This window comes from Mastomys coucha, unplaced genomic scaffold (assembly GCF_008632895.1).
Source record: "Mastomys coucha isolate ucsf_1 unplaced genomic scaffold, UCSF_Mcou_1 pScaffold4, whole genome shotgun sequence".
In the NCBI taxonomy this organism is placed as follows: domain Eukaryota; kingdom Metazoa; phylum Chordata; class Mammalia; order Rodentia; family Muridae; genus Mastomys; species Mastomys coucha.
In genome coordinates, this window is record NW_022196910.1 from 40,624,071 (window position 1) to 40,632,928 (window position 8,858).

Consider the following 8,858-nt stretch of genomic DNA (forward strand, 5'->3'; position numbering starts at 1 on the left):
TTTACATGCGAATTTCTCCTTTCCCAGTTTCCCCTCCAAAAAACAAAAAAACAAACAAAAACAAACTCGTTTTTTTGGATACAGACTTCCTGCTATGTTCAGAGCTATTTGACTTGAGTGAGTGACTTTAGTCTCAGCCCACAGAGAACAGGTTACATTCATTTAAGAAATGGTGTGAGTATTAAGATGGTCTATCCATAAAGTCATTCACCAACTGTTTCAATGAACAATGGTTCTGCTTGGAGGGTGGCACAGACATTAGGTGAGGGTAGGAATTTGGTTCATTAGCTGTGATAATTTGGAAAAGCATTCATCTCAGAGAAAGAATAACTTATAAAGTCCTCTTCTTCAAACTTGATATAAGAGTTATAAACGTCAAGCAACGCATTCAGTCTCACTCTTTGTTGTTTTCTTACAAGGCACTTCCCAATTTGATTGTCTATGTTTCTTTTGGGTATATAAATATTTTTGAAATATGTAAGCTGTTCTGAAAACCATAGTATAGTGTAAAAACATGAAATGAACAATACTACTAATAGAGATAGGAGAAGCAAGATTTCAAGACCCTCATATTGTACACAGCCAGACAGTCACAAACAAACAAGCTGAAAGTGTATATGGATTGTATAATATTGGATCTATTTCTCCAATTACCAAATTAGAGAGACCATTGGATGACAATCAACAAATTTCTAATTCCTCATATTTTTGGATTTCAATCAGTTAGGATATGTTGGTGATATTAATTTTCATATTAAGATATTAAGAAAAAGTAATTGTCCCTTCCTGTTGTTTTTGTTGTAAGAGGTGGAATTAGGTTTGTGTGGATTTATTGAAAGACTACTTTCATGCTTCTTCTAGGGTGTAGTTTTGCTCCTTATGTTGATGTTTTCCATCTATTATCCTTTGTAGGGCTGGATTTGTGGAAAGATATTGTGTAAATTTTGTTTTGTCATGGAATGTCTTGTTTTCTCCATCTATGGTAATTGAGAGTTTTGCTGGGTATAGTAGCCTGGGCTGACATTTGTGTTCTTGTAGGGTCTGTATGACAACTGCCCAGGATCTTCTATCTTTTATAGTCTCTGGTGAAAAGTCTGGTGTAATTCTGATAGGCCTGCTTTATATGTTACTTGACCTTTTTCCCTTACTGCTTTTAAAATTCTTTCTTTGTTTAGTGCTTTTGGTGTTTTTATTATTATATGACGGGAGGAATTTCTTTTCTGGTCTACTCTATTTCTGTATGCTTCTTGTATGTTCATGGGCATCTGTTTCTTTAGGTTAGGGAAGTTTTTTTCTATAATTTAGTTGAAGATATTTACTGGCCCATTACCTTGGGAGTCTTCACTCTCTTCTATTCCTATTATCCTTAGATTTGGTCTTCTCATTGTGTGCTGGATTTCCTGGATGTTTTGGGTTAGGAGCTTTTTGCTTTTTGCATTTTCTTTGACTGTTGTGTCAATGTTTTCTATGGTGTCTTCTGCCCCTGAGATTCACTCTTCAATCTCTTGTATTCTCTTGGAGATGTTTGCATCTATAACTCTTGATTTCTTTTCTAGGTTTTGTATCTTCATTGTTGTCTCTCTTTCTGATTTCTTTATTGTTTCTATTTCCATTTTTAGATTCTGGATAGTTTTGCTCATTTTCTTCACCTGTTTGATTGTGTTTTCCTGTAGTTCTTTAAGGGATTTTTGTGTTTCCTCTTGAAGGGCTTCTAGCTCTTTACATGTGTTTTCCTGTATTTCTTTGAGGGTGCTCTTTATGTCTTTCTTAAAGTCCTGTGTCATCACTGTCTTAGTGAGGGTTTCTATTCTGCACAAACATCATGATCAAGAAGCAAGTTGGGGAGGAAAGGGTTTATTTAGCTTATTGCTGTTGATCACCAGAGGAAGTCAGGACTGGAACTCAAGCAGGTCAGGAGCTGAAGAAGAGACCATGGAGGGATATTCCTTACTGGCTTGCTTTCTTATAGAACCCAAGACTTCCAGCCCAGGTATGGCACCACCCACAAGCGGCCCTACCCCCTTGATTACTAATTGAGAAAATGCCCCATGGCTGGATCTCATGGAGGCACTTCCCCAACTGAAACTCCCTTCTCTGTGATAACCCCAGCCTGTGTCATGTTGTCACATAAAACCAGCCAGTACAATCACCATGAGTAGTGAATTTATATCTGAATCTTGCTTTTCTGGCGTAATGGTGTGTCCAGGACCTGCTATGGTGGAAGAATTGAGTTCTGATGATGCCAAGTAACCTTGGTTTGTGTTGTTTATTTTCTTATGCTTGCCCCCTGCCATGTCATTATCTCTAGTGCTACTTGCCCTTGCTAAATCTGCCTGGAGCCTGTTCTTCCTGTGATCCTGGTTGTGTCAGAACTCCTCAGAGTCAAGCTGTCTCTGTGATCCTGTGATCCTATGATCCTGTGATCCTGGGCTTGTTAGAGCAACTGGGAGTGGAGCTTCCTCTGGGTGTTGTGGGACTGGCTGCTTGTGCCCAACCAAGGTCTGCTCAGTACACCAGCCCCCAAAATGTCTTCAAAAGAGAAAGAGGCCAGTGCATCAGTACTATAATACAGAGCTTCAACTGAGCCCTAGAAGTGCAAAAATTTGGATTGATGGATAGCTAGTTTGGTGAAGAAATATTGAGTCATATTTCTACTTATGTATTTTCCTTCTGAACAAGATGTTAGTAAAGCAAACAAACAAACAAATAAACAAACAAATAAAAACCCAAGTGATCAAAGGAAATGTCGAGCAGGCTTCATGCATTCATAGTTAAAAGGGACAGTCCATGGTAATGTGAAAGTATGACAATAGAAGTGTAGGGCAGCTGATTATATGATATTTGCGATGAACAAACAGAGAGATTAAGATTGCTGTGCCTCTCATGCTCTTAAACTTTTATTCATTCTAGAATTCTGCTCTAGTAATGGTGCCAGCCACATTCAAGGGAGGCTTTCTAGCTCAGTTAAGTCTTCTTGTCAAAACATTCACTGATGTCAGAAGAAATGGATTCTCATGACAATTCTAATGCTCATCAAGTTGACAATGGGGATTAATCAACACATAATGATAAACTGTTCTTAATAGCTCTTACTTTTTGGGGTACATGAGATACATTTATTTTGATTCAGTTCTTTTGTTTCTTATACATTTCTGTGTTATCTGGTAGTATCTGTTGGAACACTAGGCATTGTAATAATAAGTTACAGCAATGTGTTCCACTTTTTATTGGCTTGTCATTGTTATTATTGTTCTGTTAGGAAATCAGTTATATTTTTCTATTCCCCATGCTTTGTATCATATATCTTTACCGTGTTTATATGGACACTTGTGGCAGGTCCTGTTTGTGACTTAGTACAAAAAAATTGGGATTTGAGCAAAAATGCTACTTGACATTTCAGGTATTTGATGTGACTTTTAGGTATTCTGAATTTCCTGGTGATACTCTTGAACTGTCTCCTGAAACATCAAGTCTGTGAGGCATTAACATTTTTTTCTCTTCAAACTCTATAAACAAGTAGCATGCTATATTAAATAGTAAATTTAAATAGTAATAGTAAATTTTAATAGTAAACTGTATAATTTTATCACAATAAAGTATTTTATAATGATAGGCTATCTTCTCATTTATGAAAAAAGGACATTACAATTCCTTTTCCACATTTATTCCTGGTGACTTAGTAGCTACTTTGTTCCTGTTTAATGATGTTGTTGCTGTTCGCAGCCTTTAGTTTAAGAAGAGTTTATATTGTTTTTTTTTTAATTTTCATTCTTAGTATTCTTTCCAAATCATAATGCTTAGTGATATTTTTCTATAGTAATACTATAATTCTACTAGTTGCAATTTTTCAAAAGTAAATTTTTCTGTCTGTGTTTGGAGATTTCCCTGTGCTTTCTGCAAAGTAATAATCCCAGAGTTTATAATCATCAGCTTTAGGAAGATCATATAACCACTTTTGCTTGCTTTATTCTAGTCTTAAGCATTTGTTTTTATTTTCTGAATAATTAGTGTCAGAGTAGTCACTAATTAAGGCACTTATCAATGCTTCATATATCTCCTTTTTGTTGCATACTAAATTCTCAAAATATAAACATTTCTATTTAAATTTATTTAACCAATAAGAGCTCTTGAGTTATATATTTTTGAATAAATGTTCACTAAATTGCAAATAAATTATTTGTAAATATTAAAATTAAATTATATGAATTACATACTACATTATATATATGTATATGTATATATACAGACATATATATACACATATATATGTATATATATATATATGAGAGGGAGAGAGAGGTTTAGGCAGATCTTTCATTTTATGGTATTATACTTTACATTACATGATGTCAGACTTGTAGAAAAGACTACAGTGTAATTCTCTTCTGAAATCTCAATTATTCCGTGTGCAGTTTACCTTCATTTATAACAACTCCAGAGTTAGAAAGCAATTAATGTCAAATTTAATTAGACTCTAGAACTTTTCCAAGAGCAATTATTCCTAGCTTACAATGAAAGCCTATGCTGAGTGAGGCTCCTGACTCTGGCATCAAGGAAAAGATAATAATGCAAATAATGAACTATCATATAAATGAAACCATGGGAGGAGTAAGGACTGTTCAACATCAGCTATAGGAAATATCCTAGAAGGCAGAGCACTTTAGCTATAGAAAGAAAAAAAAACAGTATTTAATAGAGACAAAAATTTGTAAGTGATGCAATACAATATCCTTGCAAAATATTTGGTGTATATTCAGTACTTAAAAGTAATTAGTCTTCTGTTATGTTAGTTTTTAGGAGCCATTTTGCCTGCTTCTGTGAGAGCCTGCCTGTCAGGCAGTCAAGTCAGGCCAGGGTCTACTGGCTGATTGGCCTGTTGACCCATGGAATGATAAGAGTAGATATATTTGAAGCTCAAGGTGAAAGGCTGAATGTTCTGTTAATCTTGAATGAAGGAGCAGGGAGACATAGGGAGGCCTCCAGATGGGTACATATCCAGTGTACATCAGCCATTGTCTCTGCTGACTTTTGAGTTTGTTTCCCAACGTATATAAAGTCTAGGAGAATTAAACTTGAGGCTGCCACAGCATTAACTGGACAGCCCTCCCTATTTCTAACCTTTGTCTCTGTCTTCTTTTCTTTCTTTCCTATAATCATCTTCACTCCCCCTGGGAGGAGTGATGGACTTCATACTGGCCAGACCAGTGCAGATGATAGTGGTGATCCTTTTAGTACAAATTACAGAAGAGAGAGATGGACTCTGAAAGACAACAGTAGCACAAAGGAAAGTTAGAGTCAAGAAACTAAGTATACATTTGAAAGCCCAGGACAGAGAATTGCTGTGTGGGACCACAGGCAGAACCATACCATAAAAATAAAGCAATTTGCCCTGGGAGTCTCAGATGCCCATATGCTTGTGAAAATTTGTCCTCAGCAAGACTGAGACTCACTTGGAGTCCATGAGTAATGAGGAACTTGAGGAGTGATTTAACAGAAGTCTCTAAGGAAATGCATTCTTTTGGGTTTTGTCTCCTGCCACCTAAGTTTGGACATCTTTTATAGGTTTAGCTTTAGGAACTTTTCAGTGTGGTTGTGAGCAGAGTTATCAAGTCTGAATTATCTACACATAAGGCATCAATGAGGCTCAGAACTATATTTTATTTTTAGATAACTTTTATGTCTCCAGAGGACTGAGACATGGTGGCTCATGACAGACTTCAAATTAGTAGTTAAGGAGACTAGGCCTAAATTTCTGTTTTTCAGAACTAGGCAAGTCAGGCCAAGTCATTTACTGGGAAAACAAAAACAAAAACAATAAACAAACAAGCAAATATAAAAACCACAGACCATCGGCAGCCAATCAGAAGCTGCCCAGCCACCTGGCCTGAGGCAGGAGCAGTAAGTCAACAACCATTTCCAGGTTTTCCCAGCAAGTTTCCAGGCTCCTGCAGCAAGGGTTCTAGAATATCTCTAGAACCAATCCCAAAGACAACCATACCCCTAGAGACCAAGCCAACCAATCAAGATAAGAGTCACCTATTCCCTCCTTGGAATCCCTTTAAACTGCTTTAAATTGGGCCTGCCAGCTCACCCTTCTACATTTTTGTAAATTGTATGTACATGGGCATCTCCATCTTGGTAAATGGTAGACTCTCAAATGCTGGATTCTGCAAAATAAAACTCTTTGCTTTTGCATACTATTTGAGTCTAGGATGTCATTCTTTGGCAAGTCACAGAACCTTACAATATTCAATATATTAGGGAATAATGTATTTAAAAATACTGGCTAAGCCTCTTTTTGTATTGGTCATGTTGTTATGACTCTATTCACAGACTGAATTGAATTCCATAATATGTTTTTATGGATGTTCAAATAGAACTGTCCTCCTTAGGCTCATACATTTGAATGTTCCCTCACCAGGAAGTCAGACTATCTGAAAGTGTAGTTACAAGGATTAAGAGGTGTGACTTTGTTGGAGAAAGTATGTCACTGGGGATAGGATTTGATTTCTCAATGAGAACTCCCCAGTCCCATCCTGCCTTTCTCTGCCTATAGATCAGGAAGTAACTCTTAGATACTGCTACAGTACCTGTCTATATTATGCTGAGCTTCTTCATTGTTATGATAATAAAACCTCTGAATTTGTAATCAAGCTTTTGATTAAATGTTTTATTTCATAAGTGTTGCCTTGGTTATGGTGTCTCTTCCCAGAAATAGGACAGTGACTAAGCAGCCTCTATATTCACCTTTGTTCTACTGGACTCCTTATATGGCATTTTGTGACACCAATAACCTTCCCCAACACTGAGGCTCATAGCCTATTGGTTTAAACACTTTGTGTGAAGCTTACTGAAATCATACATAGACCTTAAAAATACTTCTTTCATATTGTGCTATTTAAGGAGGAATTTTAATCCAGCAACATGACTACTCTGGCAAGGAATCAAAGACCAAGGTCTGTATGATCAGGTTAGATTACATCTTATATAGCTTTTATCCTGGCTGGAATACAGACGTGCCTTTAATACACGCCTTTTATCTCAAACAATGATGTCTAATAGAGGGGCAGACAAAGTGAAGAATCAGAGAAAGATATGGCAAAATGAGTCAGAGATAAGATACGCTCAACTCTTATGAGAACAGACAGGAAAGATAGACCATTTAAGAACAGCTCAGGGAATCAGTTCCATTTGAAGCAGTTCGGTTGAGTTCAGTAGAGTTCACTTGAGTTTCTTCAGTTCAGTTCAGTTTGTGCTGTCAGTGAAGTTAATTGAGTTTGATTGATTTCAGTTCAAGGACAGATTTTATGGGGATAGTTTTACTGAGACAGGGTACAGAGAGAACAAGCTAGACACAGATGAAAACAGAACAAACCAGAGAATAGGAAGGAGCCAGAAGATTAGAACAAATTGCCAGAGTTAGTTTGAGGCCAAGCAGAACAATTCATTGATAAGCTGAGAGAAGCCAGTTTGAATCAATCAGTTTAAAGAGAAAAGCTTTTGTGAGCAGAGCAATATTATTTATGTATTCATTTACTTGTAAGGACAGGTACTTAAAGTACCATTCTTATAAACTCATATTTGGAAATGCTGGTTAATAATTAACACAAAATTATCATTTATGGAGTATTAGTGCTTGTATTTTTCATGAGTTATTTCACCCAATCTTCATCAAAACTTAGAGTTTGTTACTATGATTGTATTACTATCAAGCTTGAGTTCAGATGAAGAAACCAAGTTGTAGGAAGTCAAAAGGTCGCCAGGCAGTGGTGGCTCACGCCTTTAATCCCAGCACTTGGGAGGTAGAGGCAGGCGGATTTCTGAGTTTGAGGCCAGCCTGGTCTACAGAGTGAGTTCTAGGACAGCCAAGGCTACACAGAGAAACCCTGTCTGGAAAAAACAAAACAAAACAAAATAAAACAAAACAAGAACAAGACAAAAGAAAAAAAAAAAGAAAAAGTCAAAAGGTTGTCAGTTTGTAAATTTTGAAGATAAAAATCTACTTTATTGATTAACAACACTTTATAAGCTTATTATATTTGTTTTCTAAGCCTGTTATAACAAAGGTCTCACAAACTATTTGGCTTTACAAATATCTACTTACTGTGGAATGCCATTGCCTTGTCTTACAGTTGTAGAGATTGTAGATCCAGCAGTGGCTTCCTGATGGGGTCTACTATACAGAACTCTCTAGAGCATTATCTGTTCCTGATCTTATATCCCAGTTCTGCTGTGCCTGGAAACTCTTGTCATCCCTTGATTTTCAGCAACATGATTTCAGCCACAGTTTCCATTATCACATGGAATTCTCCCTATCTCTGCATCATATGTCCATATTTTAAAAATATGATGTCTTCTTTAAAAATTTCATATAATATATGCCCATATAATTACATGAAAATCAAGATTACTGACCTCAAAATGTGGCCTATAGCTCTATTGAGTTGGTATAACATGATAGTGAGACATGAACATTGGATTCCTTACCTTACATAGGGAACCAATGAGCTATCAAAGAAATGATTCCATCCAAGTTCATCCTGGAGGATCAATAAATTCATGGGCTGGCCTACAGAAATGTGGGTAAGGAACTACTGAATGAGCTACTTAAAGGAGACTGAATGAATGACCCAAATATGGTGAAATTGAAAAAGCCTAACCAAGTCTGCATCCCTAGACTTTCCTGCATGAGTTGCAGGCAGAAACAACAATATGGAAATTAACTTTTTCTCCACTAGCCCTTAGTGCTTATAAAAGCTTGGTGAAGGGCATTCTGAATTTTCTGAGTTCTGTGGATTTCTCTTTTGTTTTTTGTTTTTTTTTTTATTTTAGATATTTTCTTTATTTACATGCGAATT